The sequence below is a fragment of the Solanum dulcamara genome, chromosome 10 (genome assembly GCF_947179165.1).
Source record: "Solanum dulcamara chromosome 10, daSolDulc1.2, whole genome shotgun sequence".
In the NCBI taxonomy this organism is placed as follows: Eukaryota; Viridiplantae; Streptophyta; class Magnoliopsida; order Solanales; family Solanaceae; genus Solanum; species Solanum dulcamara.
The window spans coordinates 66,386,837-66,408,473 of NC_077246.1; positions in this window are offsets into that span (position 1 = coordinate 66,386,837).

Sequence of the window (21,637 nt, forward strand, 5' to 3'; positions counted from 1 at the left end):
TATGAAGATAAGGGAGAACAATATATATTTTTTAAGTGGGTCCTACAAAGTGGAACATCCACTACTTTACTTTACTTTCATAATACTCCCCCCTGGATGTCCACGTGTAAGGTGCCTCATTAAAAACTTTACAAGAAACAATATACATAGTTATCCTAAACATCCATAGATGTTGTGCCTCGTTAAAAACTTACTAGGAAATATCTAGTGGGAAAAAGCCTAGAGAAGGAAAAAGCGTACACACTTCTGGTAATACGCCCTGAATGTTGCCTCATTAAAAATCTTACCAGGAAAACTCACTGGGACAAAACCTTGGTTAAGGCAAAAAGAGTACAGCGCATATTTTACTCCCTCTGATGAAAACTTCATTTAATATTTTGGAGACGACGCATTCCAATTTTATATCTTACTTTCTCAAAAGTTGATATTGGTAATGCCTTTGTGAATAAATCTGCAAGATTATAAATCGAACGAACTTGTTGTACATTAATATCACCATTCTTCTAAAGATCATGTGTGAAGAATAATTTTTGTAAAATATGCTTCATTTTATCTCTTTTTATGAAGCCACCTTTCAATTGAGCTATGCACATAACATGGTCTTTGAATATAACTGTGGGTACTTTGACATCATTTTCGAGGCCATATCTTTTTTTGATGAATTGTATCATCGATCTCAACCACACATATTCTATACTTGCTTCATGAATTCGCTATTTTTTCAGCATGATTTGAAGAAGTAACAACAATAGACTGTTTTGTGGATCGCCATGATATAACAGTTCCTCCATGTGTAAATAGATAGCCCTTTTGATATCGAGCTTTATGTGGGTCTGATAAATAACTTGCATCTTCATAACCAATAAGGTCTACACAGTCTTTGTTAGTATAAAACAAACTCATACAAATGGTACCCTTAAGATATCGCAAAATATACTTGATACCATCTCAATGTCTTCGCGTTCAAGATGAACTATACCTTGCCAGTAAATTAACAGAAAATGTTATATCAGGCCTGGTTGCGTTAGCAAGATACATAAGTGCACCAATAACACTGAGATATGGTACTTCAGGACCAAGAAGTTCTCCATTCTCTTCTTGAGGTCAAAATGGATCTTTTTTCACTTCAAGTGATCGAACAACCATTGAAGTACTTAATGGATGTGTTTTGTTCATGTAAAATTATTTTAAGATTTTCTCAGTGTAGGCAGATTGGTGGACAAAGACCCCGTCTGCTAAATGTTCAATTTGCAGACCTAGACAAAGTTTTGTCTTTCTAAGGTCTTTCATCTCAAATTCTTCCTTTAGTGATTCAATCGCCTTTTGGACCTCTTCAGGGGTTCTAATGAGATTTATGTCATCAACATAAATGACGAATATAACGAACTCTGATTCTGTTTTCTTAATAAAAGCACATGGACAAATGACATCATTTATATAACCTTTATTTATCAAGTACTCACTAAGGTGATTATACCATATACGCCCTGATTATTTCAAACCATATAATGATCGTTGCAATTTGATTGAGTACATCTCAAGAGACTTAGTACATTGTTCAGGCAATTTTAATCCTTCTGGGATTTTCATGTAAATTTTATTATCAAGTGAACCATAACGGTAAGCTGTAACTACATCCATTAGATATATTTCAAGATTTTTATGTACAGCTAAACTGATGAGATATCAAAAAGTTATTCCATCAATAACAGGTGAATATGTTTCTTCATAGTTGACCCCAGGTCTTTGAGAGAATCCTTGTGCAACAAGGCGTGCCTTGTATCTTACAATTTCATTTCTCTCATTTCGTTTTCGCACAAAAACTCATTTATAGCCAATTGGTTTTACACATTCGGGGGTTTGGACTACAGGTTCAAAAACCTCACGTTTAGCAAGTAAGTCTAATTCTGATTGAATTACCTTTTGTCATTCTAGTCAATCACATCCATATCGACATTCTTCGATGGATTTAGGCTCAAGACTTTCACTATCTTGCATGAGATTAAGTGCAACATTATATGCAAAATATTATCAATCGTGATTTTTGATTGATCTAAATTTATCTCCACACCGATAGAACTTATTGAAGTTTTTCATTCACTTGAGTCTCGGGTTCACTGATTTCTTCAAGAATATCGTGATTACTCAAATCTTGACCTTCTTCGGGAGGTTCTTTTATAGTATCATCTTTATTATTTCCTACACTTCTCTTTCTAGGATTTTTATCCTTTGAACCCAACAGTCTATCACACTTCAGGCGTGTTTGAGATTCAGAAGTTATGATACTAGTAGATAGTCCTTTTGGGACATCAATCTGGATAGTCACATTCACTACAGGGATATGTGACTTAGTTATCCTTTTTGAATCAGTAAATGCATGTAATATTTGATTGACTATTTCCTCTAAGTGCATGATCTTCTAGACCTCTTGCTCACATGTGCGGGTCCGTCAATCAAAATGAGACAATAATCCACGCAATTTCTCTTTCGGGTTCCTTTTTCTTCCCCTAATTATGGAAAAGTTGTTTCAACAAACCGATAATCTATAGATCGAACAGTAAATAAATCTCTTATCAATGGTTTAAGGTAGCGAATTATGGAGGGTGAATCAAACCCAACATATATGTCCAACCTTCATTGAGGGCCCATCTTTGTACATTATGGTGGTGCTACAGGCACGTATCTCGCACAACCAAAAATTCGTAGATGGACTATATTTGGTTCATGACCAAATACTAATTATGACGGAGAGTATTTATTATAGTTGTTTGGTCTATGACGTACAAGTGTTGTTGCATGTAAGATAGCATGACCCCAAACAGTAATTGACAATTTTGATTTCATAATTAGAGGTCTTGCTATCAATTATAGGCACTTAATAAATGACTTTGCAATGCCATTTTGAGTATGAACATGAGCAACAAGATGTTCAATTTTTATCCCAATTGATAAGCAATAATCATCAAAAGATTGGGATGTAAATTCTCCAGTATTATCAAGGCGAATAGCCTTAATTGGATAATATGATAATTGAGCCCTTAATTTTATTATTTGTTCTAATAACTTCGCAAACTACAGGTTGCGAGATGATAAGAGGCACACATGATACCATCTTGATGATGCATCTATTAGGACTATGAAATATCTAAACAATCCACTAGGTGGATGAATAGGTCCACATATATCTCCATGTATACGCTCTAAAAAGCCAGGAGATTTGATGTCAACCTTCAGGGTTGATGGTCTGACAATTAATTTGCCTTTATAACAAGCAACACATGAAAATTCATCATTCGTAAGAATCTTCAGGTTCTTTAATGAATGTCTAGTTAACGGCTCATCATTATTGATCCAAGATGACCTATTCGATCATGCCATAACACAAATGTATTTAGATCATTAAACTTCTGGTTTATGATCAAATGTGCTTCAATTGCACTATTTTTTGCATAATATAGGCCAGACGACAAAGTTGGTAATTTTTCCAAAATATATTTCTGGCTCGAGACACTCTTGGTTATACCAAGGTATACAATATTCATTTCATGTAGTGTCTCAACGTGATATCCATTTCTGCGAATATCTTTAAAACTTAACCAGTTTATTGGGTATTTAGAAAAGAACAATGCATCTTCTATAACAATCTTTGTCCCCTTAGGCAGAAATAGAATAGCTCTTCCGGAGGCTTCATTCATTTTTTAATTAGCAAAAATTGTAGTAACATTTGTTTTTCTTCTAAGCAAGTAGGAAAAATATTTCTCCTCTTTAAAAATGGCATGAGTCGTTCCACTATCAATTACTCAAATATCCTCGTGATTGATCATTGATCCAAATAAAATTTGAGGCATATTCATATTTTTCTTCAAAAAGAAATAAGGTAAACGTTATAATTAAAAAATGGTTCATTATATAAATTTTATTTATTTACATGAATTAGAAAAATATAAACATATTATTTATTACAGAAAAATAAAAAGAAAATTAATTAAATATTATTAGGCTTATCAATATTCATATTTTCTTCTAAAAAATTAAAGAAATCAGCTACATCTAGATGCATAGGCTCAATATTATCTTCAGAGATAAAATTTGTCTCTAGATTATTTTCTGCCCTCTTCAAGGATGTCTGATATAGCTGAACCAGACGTTTTGATGACCGGTAGGTCCGTGGCCAATGCCCTATACCTCCACATCTATGACATATACTTTCTGAATTTTCTTTTGGTATAGCTTCTGGCTTTTCACTCTTCTTTTTATATTGCTGATCATTTCTCGATGCCAGCCGAGCATCATGATTATAATTCTTTCTTCAACCATAATCACGACTAGGGCCATGACCTCTTTCTCACTGGATATAGTTTTTCTAATTCACTTCAGAGAATATCAAAGAATCAACGGGTTGACTATCATAATTTTTCATTAACAGTTCGTTGTACCGTTCAGTAATAAGAATGTGAGAAAGTAATTCAGAATATTTTTTAAAATTCTTTTCGCGATATTGTTGCATGAGCATATTCGCAGATGGAAATGTGGAGTATGTTTTTTCAAGTTTCTCTTATCGAGTGATTTCTTTTCCGCATAAATATAACTGTGCTATAATTCTAAACAAGGTAGAATTATATTCAGTTATATTTTTAAAACCCATTAATCTCAGATTGAGTCAATCATGACATTCTTGTGGAAGGATGACCAACTTCAGGTGGTCATATCTTTTTTTAGATTCTTCCACAGTTTAAGGGGGTCTTTTAATATGAGGTACTGTAATTTTAACCCCTCGTCAAGATGGTGACGGAGAAATATCATGACTTTGGCGTGGTCTTGACTAAATGTCATATTGTCATCTTTGATGGTGTCTGCCTGACCCATTGATTCTAGGTGTATTTCGGCATCTAGTGCCGATGATGAGTAGCATTTTCCAAATATATCAAGAGCAACAAATTCAAGTTTAGAGATATTAGACATTTTAAGAAAAAATAAAATTCTTACCCTTTTGTTATCTTTTTAAAATTGCTTAAAGTGATGGAGACTCGTGCTGATAACGTGTTATAAACAAATTAACTTAGCAAAATAAGAAGAAGACCGTAAGAGAAAAAGAGAATGGAGAGAATTTCAATGTATGTATTACGATCTGTGTAAGGCTATTTATAGCCTGAAATGTTACGAAGATAAGGGAGAACAATATATATTTTTTAAGTGGGTCCCACAAAGTGGAACATCCACTATTTTATTTTATTTTCATAACAAAAATATTATATTTATTATTATTTAAATGTGAGTAACAAAATTAAAGGTGTTCGCAAATCGATTTGGATCAGTTCTTTATCAAAACAGGGATGATTCGCATTTACAGGGGACGACTTTTCGTGCAAAATTTACCCCCACCAACTTTTCCTTCCTCATTTACCCACATTACAATTAAAAAAAAAAAAGAACCTCATTATTTTAAATTTTTTGCTGTGTTTCTGTTTATATATTTTTTATAAAATGCTAATTAGAAAAGGTTTAAAAAAAATAGTTTTACTTCTTAATTAAGATATAATCCTTTTTTATTAAATATTTATTCTATTTATATGTCATCTTTTTGTAATTGAGATGTTTATAGTTTTTAAGAACAATTACTTCTATAGAAATAAAATAAAAAATAATTAATTTTATTCTTAAATATTTAAGATGATAAATAATTTGAGAGGCACATGGAAATATGGATAGAACTTAAGTATATTGAAAAAATAACTAAATCTTATACGTATTCAAGATGGAGATACGATTTATATATTTAAAAAAAAAACAATTCATTATGTCATTATCTACGAGACAAATTTCCTGATTTCCATGGTCTAAATATTATTTATAAGATATGTAAAGCGTATTTTATATGCAAATACTACATATCGTATTATGGTAAAAAGGTTATTTTTTCTATTATTCATAATGATATATAAAAGAAAAACAAAGTATTAAACTATCGGGTTAATTAGCACTGGATACAGGGGCGGATCTATGTTCATTTGTGAGGGTGTCACGTCATCCGTGGTCTCTGTTGAAAATTTATATATACATGTATATTTGTATATATATTTATACAAAAAGTATAAATATTAAACGTGACACCCCTAGAAATAATGAGTTTTGTGGTGCCGTCATGTTTACTATCGTAGGGATGCAAGTTTGAGCCCCGTTGCGGATGTATTTTCTTAAAACTTTTTTTATCAGGCAAGACATTGTTAGCGAATTTATTGTAAAAAGAATTGTGAATAAGTATATTATAACCCTAAGTAAAATCTTAAGTAAACCAACAGAGCAAGTCTACATTTTGTATGCATATTTATTAATAAATATTAAGTATTATTTTATTATACACTAGAGTTTTTGATATAGGTTACTGTTCAAAGTATCGTGTCACCCAAAAATTCAAAATTCTAGATTCGCCTCCGACCGGATAAATGGACCAAACTCAATAATTTCTTCCAACACTATCAAATTTCTTTACATGTCCATTTAGGTGAGCTGTAAAGAGGAGAATACAACGTTCAAGATGAGCCATTAATATTCTCTGTCCATAGTTTCTTAAAGAAAAAGAGAAGAATAATTTTAGTGTTGATGGTATATATTCTCTTCTCTTAATTACATAAGAGGGAGTTTGGAAGATGAAGCGGGTACATCGACATTTAAAAATTATTTTTGCGGTTTTTAATTTAATTAGTGTACTATTTTCTTAAAAATTATGAAACCTCTTAGTTTTAAATTCATATCTATTTAGTTGTATCTTTATTATTTTGAATGTCACTAATATTTGTGTAAATTTATAATTATTTTAAATAAAAAATTTATTATCGATGAAGAAATACTTTAATTATGGACATCCCAATGAGACTCTTCACATTTAATTTGATAGAAAAAAAATGAAATGATTTACTATTACTATATTTATATATATATATATCAATATTAATAATATTTATCAGGTATTAATTTTATATTTAATGAAATAATTTAAAATTATTTAACTAATATCACTTAAAATAATATGAATAAATATTGAACCTGTGCATAAGCATGAATTTTTGATAACTAGTTTGTTTATAAGCTTCATGACATATATTTTTATATAAGCTTCAAAAAGGACATTGATCTTAATTACGTGCAGTGGCAATCGACTTTCCTTTAGTAAATTTAAAGTATCACATGTTTATTTGGTGTTTGGACGTCGAATCGATTTCTTGTGAATGGATAAAATCAGGTGCCTTTATTTTATGATGACTCTATTATCAACCAAGTAAAATGGTTGTCCACTTAAAATGGTGGATAATTCATTTACTTTTTAAGTGGATAAATTGCCCAATAATATTTTTCTCCACTTGTAAATATGACTATAAATATAGCCTTAAACTTCAATGTAAAAACACACAAAACATATAAAAGAAGAGAATTACTATTACTCTCTCTATATTACTACTCTCTCTATTAATACTTTCTATATTATTCTCTTGTTCTTCTTCCTTTATAAAATTGTCAAGTAAGTTAATTTATAACACGTTATCAGCACGAAGCTCTAATTTTTCAGAAAATTAACTTCTATATCAGGTATATCTACTAAAGAAATTTAATTTTTAAGTTATCTTTGTTACTTTCAAATTAATTTTCATCATGTCAAACTTGTCAAAATTGGAATTTGTGGCACTTGATATTTCTGGTAAAAATTATTTGTCATGGGTACTTGATGCTGAAATTCACCTTACCGCTAAGGGTCTTGGTGATGCTATAATTGAAGGAAATACAGCATCAAGTCAGGATAAAGCAAAGGTTATGATTTTCCTTCGTCATCATTTAGATGAAAGCCTAAAAATTGAATACTTGACAGTGAAAGATCCACTTGAATTGTAAAAGACTTAAAAGGGAGGTATGACCACCTCAGGGCAACGGTATTGCCAAGGGCTCGTTATGAGTGGATGCACTTACGATTTCAAGATTTTAAAACCGTAATTGAGTATAATTCTGTTGTATTTAGAATAACTTCCCAATTAAAATTATGTGGGGAAAATATAAATGATGAGGACATGTTAGAAAAGACACTAACTACTTTTCATGCCTCTAATGTAATATTACAGCAGTAATACCGTGAAAAGGGTTTTAAAAAATACTCTGAATTGATATCATGCCTTCTGGTGGCTGAACAACATAATGCCCTTTTAATGAAAAATCATGAAACCCGTCCCACTAGAACCGCTCCGTTATCGGAGGTAAATATGGTAAAGGCACATGGCCAGTCTGAAAGAAGACAAAATAAAAATTATGGCCACAATAATGTGCGTGGACGTGGCAATGACAGAAGACGATTTAATAATCGTCGAGGTGGTGGTCAACATAAAAGGGAGAACAATATCAGTTCTCAAAATGACCCTTCAAAAAGTAACTGTCATCGTTGTGGCATGAAAGGCCACTGAAAAAATGAATGTCGGACGCCTGAGCATTTTGTAAGACTTTATCAAAATTCTTTTAAAAGAAAGGCAAATAGAGGTGGTGCCTCTTCTTCTAATGCTCGGATAGAGTCACACTTGGCATTCGAAAATAATGTTGAGGCAAGGCCTTTGAATAATGATAATATTGAAGCAAATCTGGCCTTAAGGGATGATGATTTTAATGACCTCAATGATATTACTCATTTGGAGGTTGAAGATTTTTTTAAGGATCTTAATTGATGTTTAATTTAATGTTTTTCAATATGTTATCATGTACTTCGAATTATTGTGTTTTTACATTTATGTATTTGAAGAAAAAATAATAATAATCAAGGTCACATTATTATGATAATTGTATATTGTTTATTACATTGTGCTATTTTACAATGTTGTAATTAATTACTATTAGTGTGCTATTATTTAATCTTAATATCATATTGTTACTAAAAATAATATTCGCATTATTTAATGTCATTATACTAACTGTTTATTCTTGTTAATGTTTTAGACATTAATAATATATAATGATTGTATTATTTTTGTCAATAAACAAATTATCTATACATGATGATTAATATTATATTAATATTTTATAATATTTTATATTTGTTTTTAATACTTGTGTATAATATTTATTTAAGGTTAATAAGTATATAATTCCATAAACTAAATTATTGTAACATTCCTCATAATTGAATCATATAATTTTTTAAATTCTAAATTACCATAATTTAACTTTAAAAAAAAAGGGACTTATGTTTTTCTAGCAAAATTATTACTTATTTTATTTCTTACAATGCATTTTTATTTTATGAAGATAAATAAATTTATCAGTCTTCAATTGGATTCAAAATGAATAATGGAGATATGTGCATTTTGGATAGTGCCACAACTCATACGATATTAAAAGAAAAGAAATATTTTTGTCATTTGATTATGAAAAAGGAGTTTGAAATGAAAGACCTTGGAAAGACAAAATTTTGTCTTGGTCTACAAATTGAACATTTTATAAATGGGATATTTGTCCATTGTTGACACCCAATTTTGACCATCCACAACGCAAATTAGCTATCGAGTTTTTTTGAATTCGAACATTTTGAAACAATTAGCTTTTATAAAAAAAAAAATATTTTCATATTATTCTTAACTATTTTTATCTTTTTATAAATTTTAGTATAATATACATATTTCTATATAACTATAGTTTTAATTACTATTTATGTGATTATTCAAAAATTATCTCAAAAGATTTTATTTTTATTAAATACAATTTTAGTTAGGCTAGTTTAATTATGGTTTGTATTTTTGAAATTTTTAGTTTTTTCTAAAAAAAAAAAAAAAAAAAAAAAAAAAATAAAAATGCACTTCTCCCACATCGAAAATACATGGGAAATTTGGGGTTTTTGGAGCCTATATAAAGGCTCATATTCTCATTAGGAAGGGGAAGAAGGAAGAGGTTTTTTAACCACCCCAAAGTTAGAAATTTTCTTAACTTGGTTAGGATTTTGGACTTTTGTCCCCAGCCTAAAAGTTGTGAAAATTTCTAGCTTTCAATCTATATTTTCTTCATGGAAAATAGGAGATTGAAGTTGGAATTTAGGCTAAGAACCCACGAAGGTTCGAGTCTAAACTCTTTTTAAAAAAATCTTTTTCTTTGTTTTTGTAGATTGAAGTTCCATCAAGCTATTATTGGATGGTGGTGAAGTTGTCTTCCGCTCATCGTTTTCAATCTTGGCTCGGAAAGAGGTAAAATATTTTTTCAGTTTTATTTTACTTAATTGTTTCACGTTTTATATTTAGTTGATTCATAGTCTTATTTTTTTAGTTAGTATGTATATAAGAATAATTAAAATTAATGATATAAATTTGTTATAGTTAGCATGTGTTAGGATTAATTAGCTAGCATGTGTTAGAGTTAATTAGCTAGAATATGTTAGGATTATTTCATTAAAGCACTTAGTTTTGTTCATTATTTTTCCAAGTAGTTTGATATTATTATTATTACTATTATTATTATTATTGTTTGTTCTTATTATTATTGTTTGTTCTTATTATTATTGTTGTTGTTATTATTATTGTTGTTGTTTTTATTATTGTTGTTGTTGATTACTATTATTATTAATATTATTATTATTATTGATTGTTGTTGTTATTATTATTGTTGTTCTTATTATTGTTGTTTTTATTATTGTTGTTGTTGATTACTATTATTATTATTATTATTATTATTATTATTGTTCTTATTATTGTTGTTGTTGTTGTTGTTATTATTGTGTTCTTATTATTGTTGTTATTATTATTATTATTATTATTATTATTATTATTATTATTATTATTTTTGTTGTTATTTTTATTGTTGTTGTTCTTGTTATTATTATTATTGTTGTTCTTGTTATTATTATTGTTGTTGTTCTTGTTATTATTATTGTTATTCTTATTATTATTATTGTTGTTCTTATTATTAGTATTATTATTATTATTATTATTATTGTTGTTGTTGTTGTTGTTGTTGTTGTTCTTATTATTATTATTGTTCTTCTTATTATTATTATTATTATTGTTCTTATTATTATTATTGTTGTTGTTCTTATTATTATTATTGTTGTTATTATTATTGTTGTTCATGTATTATTTATTGTATTTATATTGATTCGGGTTGTAATAATTTAGTTACTTATGTTAGTTATACTTTCCTAGATATTAATTTTAATTTATTTTAACCTAATTAGATTCCCCTAAAGATAAACCAATTCATGTTAAGTTTACTCTTTAAATGATTTTCTACCTTTACTTATTTATTTGATAAACTTTTACTTTTTTATATATACATCTATATTATTTTCAATGTTTAAGTTTAATCTCTTTTTTTTTTCTAAAAAAAAATAATTCTAAAGTCTTCATTTCATTTTAAATTAATATTTTCAAAAGTTAGTCAAATAATTTTCAAATCGTCGGATAACCGCGCGTTAGCGGCCACTTTGAATGCTTAACACCTTCTCAAAGTGGAAATAAGAACCTCGTACCTTTTTCTCTAAATTTTTAAGACTTAAATCTGTTAGGGTCTTTTAAATTAAGTTTTCTTAATTTCTTTAAAAAATTAAGTGGCGACTCCTTTTTTCTAAAATTGATTTTTTCTCTAAAAAGTTGAAATTAATTTTAAACCGTCTTTTTTCGATATAACAGAAATGGCGACTCCGCTGGGGATTAATTAGGTTCTAACCATTAGATTTGATTGTTTATTTGACTAACTATTTGAGTTTGTAATAATTAGTAATTCTTGTTTTTCTTAATTGTGCAATTATGTGTTTAATTTATATATTAAATTGTTATTTGCATTTCATAGCATTTTTCCTATTTAATGTATAGTATATTAAAGAACGATTTTGCGGTACCGCAGTCGGGCTTTTTATACTTAACCCTTTTCGGAAACGATCGACAATTTATTGATACGCCATGCGTCCAATGGTTGTCGTAAGTTCCAGCCTGAGTTGTCCGCTTGGGTTACCAGTCTTGCAAAAGCCACTCTTAGTCAATCTAGCGTAGAGCAAAGCCAAATCCCTAATTTAGTGCATTGGCCTAAGACGACCCAATACCCAAGGCGTATTGGGCCCATTAGAATGACCACCTTGAGTTCAAAACGGCCCTCGGCCTAAATGGACAAGCATACATATATGTTTAAATTTGAAGGTTTTATACGCGGTTTGGCAAACCATTGTCCCTCGGGGCTGGGAGTTTTTTTTTTTTTTAGCTTAGTCTAGTCAAAGAAGGACCTTCAGTAAATGACACTTCATCCAAAAGGCGTTGCGTTCGGAGATGTCAAGAAATCAAGAAAGAAGGATTTTCCACGAAGGCTTAGTTAGGATTGTACCCCTGCGTGGGACTGACTATTTATATCCCTTTTTTCCATTTATGTATCCCCATTCAAATTATTCATAATATTTGTATAAATATAAGTTTGGGGACAATGAAATGTTTCAAATGACGTAATACATCCTTCAAATCGTTAGGCCTACCTTTGGCACAAAAAGGTCACATATCTGTTTAGGATGCGCAATAATTGTTTGTGTGCTATATGTTATAACTGTTTTGTGAATATGTTGCTTTATTTGGAGACATGCTAGTCCACTCTTTTAGATTTTTTTTAGAGCCTCATAGGCATAAATATCGAATCACTATCGATAGTGCATCCAAATATTCAATGAGTCTTTAATTTCCCAACAAAATTCGAACTTTACACTCAAATTATAAACTTTGCTTTCTCATCTCCACAAAAAAAAAAAATCAAGTGGTCGAACTACGTAGGCAGTCTTTCAAGGCTCGGTCCCTGTTTTTGAAGTTTTCAGTTTTCCTCATTCTTTCAAAGAAATTGAGAACTTTTTCTGCATCTAAGAAAAACAAGGGTACAAAAGTTGAAACGCAAAAAAATATCTGTGATTCACAAGTCAACTTTTCTCACACATTTATCATAAAATTAATTTTTGTCCGTTTACTCTTTCTTCACCCATAGATTAGTTTGTCTTAAAACAAAGCAACATTTATGTGTTTAATTCTTTATGTGATATTTTGCATTAATTATTATAAGCACAAACTAATACTTTGGCTTTTGAGTTATTTTTCTTTTTCAGGGAAAGACTAATTTATGTCGGAAAACAAACTTGCTTACTTCTCAAAGATCGATGGTTCAACAAAGTTGTTTCTTTCTTTGTAGGGGCTGTTATCAAAGGACATCATGCGATAAATGAAAGGATCTCAATTTAGAAGTCAATTCCCTCTCCCTAACTAAGAAGTTTTCTTTGTACACAGAAGAGACGACATTATTTCAAGAGAGGGGATCACGGGACAAAGAGTTAATGGGAAATAACGATGACATTAAATTTCACAAGACACCAATACACAGCCTGAAAGATAAATCGGGGGAGTCTTTGACTATGAAATCTTACTCCTATATCTTATTACTTATTTTTTTTTATTTTTTAGAATGGCCCCGCTTTCACACTCTTCTCATATCTTTGCAGGAAAACTGTCCCCGACAATAGTCGGGGATGGTTATAACAACGTATGATTCTTTGAATAGTTGGAAGAATTCAAATCATAAGAGACAATCCTCAAGAAAAACACAACAACAATAACCAGAGCTCAAGAAATTGGATTTATTGGAGAAGTATCAATTTGAGGAAGAAAGATATAGGGTGATAAACATCCAACGTCTATATTAGATGAAGAATTAAAGAGATACATATTCCAAGAGTCTCCTAAAAAATGATGTAAAAATTCAAGATAAATAAGAAATAGGATGCAAATACTAATTGAGAAATTATAGGAAAGCATAGAAAACATTGAAAGACAATCCTCTCCAGTAGAAGAATTATCCCAGATTCTGAAAAGAGCAGATAATTTCGTACAATTTGTCCTCCAAAATGCACCCGTTATTATCCGTCACCAGGACAATGAGTTATGTTATCTACAATTGTTTGTCAAGTCTGCATGAAGAGGACATCATCAATAAATAAATGTAAAGATTTTACTAGTACTGATGTAAAGGAATCTCGAAACTTCAAATGAGAGGTTTTGGAAAGGGGAATATCGGCAAAGAAGAGATTATTTGGGTCAAAGAATTCTCTAATATATGTTGAACCTGTGTTCAGTAAGGCAGGAGAGACAATTGGTGTAAATTACATAGGAATGGAGATAACTGATCAGATAAGGAAAAGAGAAAAAAAATGGCAAAATTGCAAGAAGAGATAGTTGTACAGAAAGCCAAGGAGACTGAACTTAACAGAGAAAACTATGCGAGAGAAACAAATGCTTGCAACCATGTCTCATTAGATTAGATCCTTTTGTCAGGAGTGGTCAATATGATCGAGATTTTTTCTACCATAAAATTGGATAAGGAACATCGTTAGCTTGTGAATGTAATATTGTCTTCAGGAGATTTGGTTCTTCAACTAATAAATGACATCATTGACCTTTCCAAAGTCGAATCAGGAGTAATGAAGTTGGAAGCCACAACATTCCGACCAAGAGAGGTTATAAAGCACGCTGCAGCATCTCCACAGAAAATATTAACATTGGAAGGCCACACCAAGTTTGTCTAAAGCTCTGAATTATTTTATATATCATATCTGCAAGAACTACGCACACCTGATTCTCATCTCGATGAGATACGTAGGCAGCCCTTCTTGGGTTCGGTATTTCTTTTTTCAAAAAAAAATGATTAAAAAAATAGAAAATAAATAAAATAAAAAATTGTGTACATATGTTAAGTGTCATATCTTCTTGATTGGAACGAATACAGTTAGGAGCATGCGAAATATTTGGTATGATGAAAATGATTGGCTTTGTGCTAAACCATAGCTTCTGTTGGTATCTTTCATTCGTACTTTTGTGATGCTTGAAAATTCTCTTGCGGGCATTCAAGGTAAGAATATAACCAACCTCATGGCTTCATGTGCATTGTGTGGTGAGCTTTAGATTAAAATTCAATTTAATCGCACTGTTGATCTAGAACTTGGCCTGATATGTTTGTTGAGGCGAAATCCTGAGTTATGTTTGGTTTGAGAAAGGATTGTAGGCCTTTTTTGACCCGATTGTGCCTTTCAGAGCCTACCAAATAACATTAATCCCTAGTTTTCCCACTTTGAGCCTAAAACTTTTTCTTTGGACAACCACATCTTAGCCCTTTCCCTTCTGAGTGCTTACATGCACTATCCCTCTCTTGGCCCAACCTCCTTGAGCGCACCAAAGACGCGCAAATTATAGAAGAAGATCCAACTTCGAAATTGCCAAAGGCAAAAGACGTAAAGTCTCCAAAGTCAAGAAAGCAAAGACGACTTTCTCATAAAAAAAAAAACCTCCTACAAGGTCGATGTAAGACAAAAAGGAAACTACTCCAACAAAAAAGGAGAAACCTCAAAAAGGAACGAAAAGAGAAAAGCTCTAACAACTAAGGACTCAAAGAAGTCAAGACAAAAGAAAGAGGTGAAAAGAGGAAAAACTCTATCAAATAAAGACTCGAAGAAGTTGAGACAAAAGAAAGAGGATTAGACGTCAAAGGCGTATCAATCATCAAAAGCACAAATTCAGTGTGATGCTCAAGGAGAGATTAAGTCACTTTTATCCCAAATTAATATCCCACCCGTTCCCTTAGCCTACATTACAAACCAATAAACAAGCCCTATATGATCTCATTCCAAATATTCTCACATTAGTGGAGACTTACGTGCAGGCCAAGCATATGGTATCACAGTTGCATGCGTTGAACTTTCTTGAGAGTGTGAGTGTACTTTGTAAAATGTTCTCAAAATCAAACACTTCATATATGTGCGAAATAGAACTTTCTTTATTGTGAGGGCACTTGAAACATGATGATTGGTATAATTCTAAACCTTTGTTGGAAGCAGGATGAAAAACATCTTGTCGACACTTAAGTATGTTTGAGGTATTACTTGAAGCTATAAGAATTACCTTGAAGTGAATCTCAATTATGAGAAAGGAAATGAGAAATATTTCTATGCATTCCTAACTGTTGATACCAATTGTAGTCAAAATTTGACTATCTCTTTACATTCACTAAAAAAAAAAAAAAAAACTCTTGCATTTGTCCTTTGAAAGTGGGTAATCCCATTGATGTGAGATGCCTATTTTACTTCATTGGATCGTCCATATCAAACTGGTGGAATATCTCGTGTTTTAAGCTGAAAATGTTGTAAGTAATACAGTTTTCCATGTCATTATGCTCATATTACACATGTGTCTACTGATTATCTTGTCTCAGATTTTGCAGCATTCATCATCCAGAGAATTGGAACTACATTTGACCTGATTCCTGCACCAACAGGATATGTAGGCGCCACAATGGCTCGGTCATGTTCCCCGTAAGATTTTCATTTCTCCCTTTTAATGAAAACTGGGACAGAATTTTTGAGATCTTCTCAAAAATTCAGAAGAAGATACTATCTCCAGCAAGTCAAGATTGGAGATCATGTTAATATATGCAACTGGGACAGAATTTTTGAGAAGATCTCAAAAATTCCATCAAGAATTGTCAGAAGTTCGAAGTCAACTTCAAATAATCTCCAACATTGCTAGAATGAAGCGAACTCAAATTCAAGTTGCGATCCACCGAGGCATCGTATAACTTCTATCAAAGACATGAGTTCCAACGAACACGAGTTGTTCAAAAAAAAATAATATAAAAATAATAAAAAATAATAATAATAATAAAAAAAAAAAATTGTCAAATCATCCAAGAAGATGACAATGCATTTCATTTCCATTGCATTTTCATTTGCCAAGAGGGCCATTCATATTTTATTTTATTCATATTATATTATCGGAGGTGGTAATATCATTTGCCAAGAAGGCCATTCATATCATATTTTATTCATATTATATTACCGGAGGTGGTAATATCATTGCCAAGAGGGTCATTGCATTCATCATTGCCAAGAGGGCCATTGCATTTTCATTGCCAAGAGGGCCATTGCATTTTCATTTGCCAAGAGGGCCATTTATATTTTATTTTATTCATATTATATTATCGGAGGTGGTAATATCATTTGCCAAGAAGGCCATTCATATTTTATTTTATTCATATTATATTATCGGAGGTGGTAATATCATTGCCAAGAGGGCCATTGCATTCATCATTGCCAAGAGGGCCATTGCATTTTCATTGTCAAGAGGGTCATTGCATTTTCATTTGCCAAGAGGGCCATTCATATTTTATTTTATTCATATTATATTATCGGAGGTGGTAATATCATTTGCCAAGAGGCCATTCATATCATATTTTATTCATATTATATTACCGGAGGTGGTAATATCATTGCCAAGAGGGCCATTGCATTCATCATTGCCAAGAGGGCCATTGCATTTTCATTGCCAAGAGGGCCATTGCATTTTTATTTGCCAAGAGGGCCATTTATATTTTATTTTATTCATATTATATTATCGGAGGTGGTAATATCATTTGCCAAGAAGGCCATTCATATTTTATTTTATTCATATTATATTATCGGAGGTGGTAATATCATTGCCAAGAGGGCCATTGCATTCATCATTGCCAAGAGGGCCATTGCATTTTCATTGCCAAGAGGGCCATTGCATTTTCATTTGCCAAGAGGGCCATTTATATTTTATTTTATTCATATTATATTATCGGAGGTGGTAATATCATTTGCCAAGAGGCTATTCATATTTTATTGCATTCATATTATATTGCCGGAGGTGGTAATATCATTGCCAAGAGGGCCATTGCATTCATAATTGCCAAGAGGGCCATTCATATTTTATTTTATTCATATTATATTATCGGAGGTGGTAATATCATTTGCCAAGAGGCCATTCATATTTTATTGCATTCATATTATATTGCCGGAGGTGGTAATATCATTGCCAAGAGGGCCATTGCATTCATCATTGCCAAGAGGGCCATTGCATTTTCATCTGCCAAGAGGGTCATTCATATTTTATTTTATTCATATTATATTACCGGAGGTGGTAATATCATTGCCAAGAGGGCCATTGCATTCATCATTGCCAAGAGGGCCATTGCATTCATATTATATTATCGGAGGTGGTAATATCATTGCCAAGAGGGCCATTGCATTCATCATTGCCAAGAGGGCCATTGCATTTTCATCTGCCAAGAGGGCCATTCATATTTTATTTTATTCATATTATATTACCGGAGGTGGTAATATCATTGCCAAGAGGGTCATTGCATTCATCATTGCCAAGAGGGCCATTGCATATTCATTGCCAAAAGGGTCATTGCATTTCAATTTGCCAAAAGGGCCATTGCATTTTTATTTGCCAAAAGAGTCATTGCATATTCATTGCCAAGAAGGTCATTGCATATATCCTACCAATGGATTTTCATTCGTCCTACCAATGGACATGCAACATATCCTACCAATGGATCTTCATTTGTCCTACCGATAGACAGATAGTTATTTTTTCAAGTATCCTATCAATGGATCACCATCCTACCGACATGCAACATATCCTACCAATGGATCTTCATTTGTCCTACCGATGGACAAATAGTTATTTTTTCAAGTATCCTATCAATGGATCACCATCCTACCGATAGTGCAGCATTATCCTACCAACGAATCAATGAGGATTTTTCCAACATGCAAAGAGGATGAAAGAAAGTACGAACGACATCAAAGAGGATGCAGCACAACGTGGAATCCTTTTAGCAGCGAACTGGGACACAATCCAAAGAATAATGTCAAACTCATAGGACACGAGCTAAGGAAACGACTTCCACCACAATAAACTACATTTCTATCGGAAGACGTGTGGTTATTTCGGGGTTCATTCATAATTCAAAACTCGTACCAACCCCTTTTCAGAAAGATGAAAATGGAGTGGGCCAAAATTGGATTTGTCAATTTTCTTTGTCCATGATCTCTTTTATCAATCATATCCAAAGAAAGGGACAGCTGTTGACACCCAATTTTGACCATCCACAACGCAAATTAGCTATCGAGTTTCTTTGAATTCGAACATTTTGAAACAATTAGCTTTTATAAAAAAAATAATATATTTTCATATTATTCTTAACTATTTTTATCTTTTTATAAATTTTAGTATAATATACATATTTCTATATAACTATATTTTTAATTACTATTTATGTGATTATTCAAAAATTATCTCAAAAGATTTTATTTTTATTAAATACAATTTTAGTTAGGCTAGTTTAATTATGGTTTGTATTTTTGAAATTTTTAGTTTTTTCTAAAAAAAAAAAAAAAAAAAAAAAAAACTAAAAATGCACTTCTCCCACATCGAAAATACATGGGAAATTTGGGGTTTTTGGAGCCTATATAAAGGCTCATATTCTCATTAGGAAGGGGAAGAAGGAGGAGGTTTTTTAACCACCCCAAAGTTAGAAATTTTCTTAACTTGACTAGGATTTTGGATTTTTGTCCCCAGCCTAAAAGTTGTGAAAATTTCTAGCTTTCAATCTATATTTTCTTCATGGAAAATAGGAGATTGAAGTTGGAATTTAGGCTAAGAACCCACGAAGGTTCGAGTCTAAACTTTTTTAAAAAAAATCTTTTTCTTTGTTTTTGTAGATTGAAGTTCCATCAAGCTATTATTGGATGGTGGTGAAGTTGTCTTCCGCTCATCGTTTTCAATCTTGGCCCGGAAAGAGGTAAAATATTTTTTCAGTTTTATTTTACTTAATTGTTTCACGTTTTATATTTAGTTGATTCATAGTCTTATTTTTTTAGTTAGTATGTATATAAGAATAATTAAAATTAATGATATAAATTTGTTATAGTTAGCATGTGTTAGGATTAATTAGCTAGCATGTGTTAGAGTTAATTAGCTAGAATATGTTAGGATTATTTCATTAAAGCACTTAGTTTTGTTCATTATTTTTCCAAGTAGTTTGATATTATTATTATTACTATTATTATTATTATTGTTTGTTCTTATTATTATTGTTTGTTCTTATTATTATTGTTGTTGTTATTATTATTGTTGTTGTTTTTATTATTGTTGTTGTTGATTACTATTATTATTAATATTATTATTATTATTGATTGTTGTTGTTATTATTATTGTTGTTCTTATTATTGTTGTTTTTATTATTGTTGTTGTTGATTACTATTATTATTATTATTATTATTATTATTGTTCTTATTATTGTTGTTGTTGTTGTTGTTGTTATTATTGTGTTCTTATTATTGTTGTTATTATTATTATTATTATTATTATTTTTGTTGTTGTTGTTCTTGTTATTATTATTATTGTTGTTCTTGTTATTATTATTGTTGTTGTTCTTGTTATTATTATTGTTATTCTTATTATTATTATTGTTGTTCTTATTATTAGTATTATTATTATTATTATCATTATTATTATTATTATTATTGTTGTTGTTGTTGTTATTATTATTGTTATTCTTATTATTATTATTGTTGTTCTTATTATTAGTATTGTTGTTCTTATTATTATTATTATTATTGTTCTTATTATTATTATTATTGTTGTTGTTCTTATTATTATTATTGTTGTTCTTATTATTATTATTGTTGTTATTATTATTGTTGTTCATGTATTATTTATTGTATTTATATTGATTCGGGTTGTAATAATTTAGTTACTTATGTTAGTTATACTTTCCTAGATATTAATTTTAATTTATTTTAACCTAATTAGATTCCCCTAAAGATAAACCAATTCATGTTAAGTTTACTCTTTAAATGATTTTCTACCTTTACTTATTTATTTGATAAACTTTTACTTTTTTATATATACATCTATATTATTTTCAATGTTTAAGTTTAATCTCTTTTTTTTTTCTAAAAAAAATAATAATTCTAAAGTCTTCATTTCATTTTAAATTAATATTTTCAAAAGTTAGTCAAATAATTTTTCAAATCGTCGGATAACCGCGCGTTAGCGGCCACTTTGAATGCTTAACACCTTCTCAAAGTGGAAATAAGAACCTCGTACCTTTTTCTCTAAATTTTTAAGACTTAAATCTGTTAGGGTCTTTTAAATTAAGTTTTCTTAATTTCTTTAAAAAATTAAGTGGCGACTCCTTTTTTCTAAAATTGATTTTTTCTCTAAAAAGTTGAAATTAATTTTAAACCGTCTTTTTTCGATATAACATCCATCAGTCAACATATACTGAAAATATTTTAAAGAGATTTTATATGGATAAAGCACACCCATTGAGTACTCCAATGGTTGTGAGATCTCTTGATATTAATACAGATTTGTTTCGGCCTTATGAAAATGATGAAGAACTTATTGGTGCTGAAATACCATACCTTAGTGCAATTGGTGCATTAATGTATCTTGCCAACAATTCTAGACCAGATATAGCTTTCTCAGTAAACTTGTTAGCAAGATTTAGTTCTTCACCAACACGCAGACACTGGAATGGAATTAAGCATATATTCAGATAACTTCGAGGTACCATTGATATGGGATTGTTTTACTCAAATGATTCCACATCACAATTGATCGGTTTATGCAGATGCAGGATATTTATCTGATCCCCATAAAGGTCGATCGCAAACAGGCTATTTATTTACATGTGGTGGTACAACTATATCATGGCGTTCAACAAAGCAAACTATGGTTGCCACTTCCTCAAATCATGCAGAGATAATAGCCATTCATGAAGCAAGTCGAGAATGTGT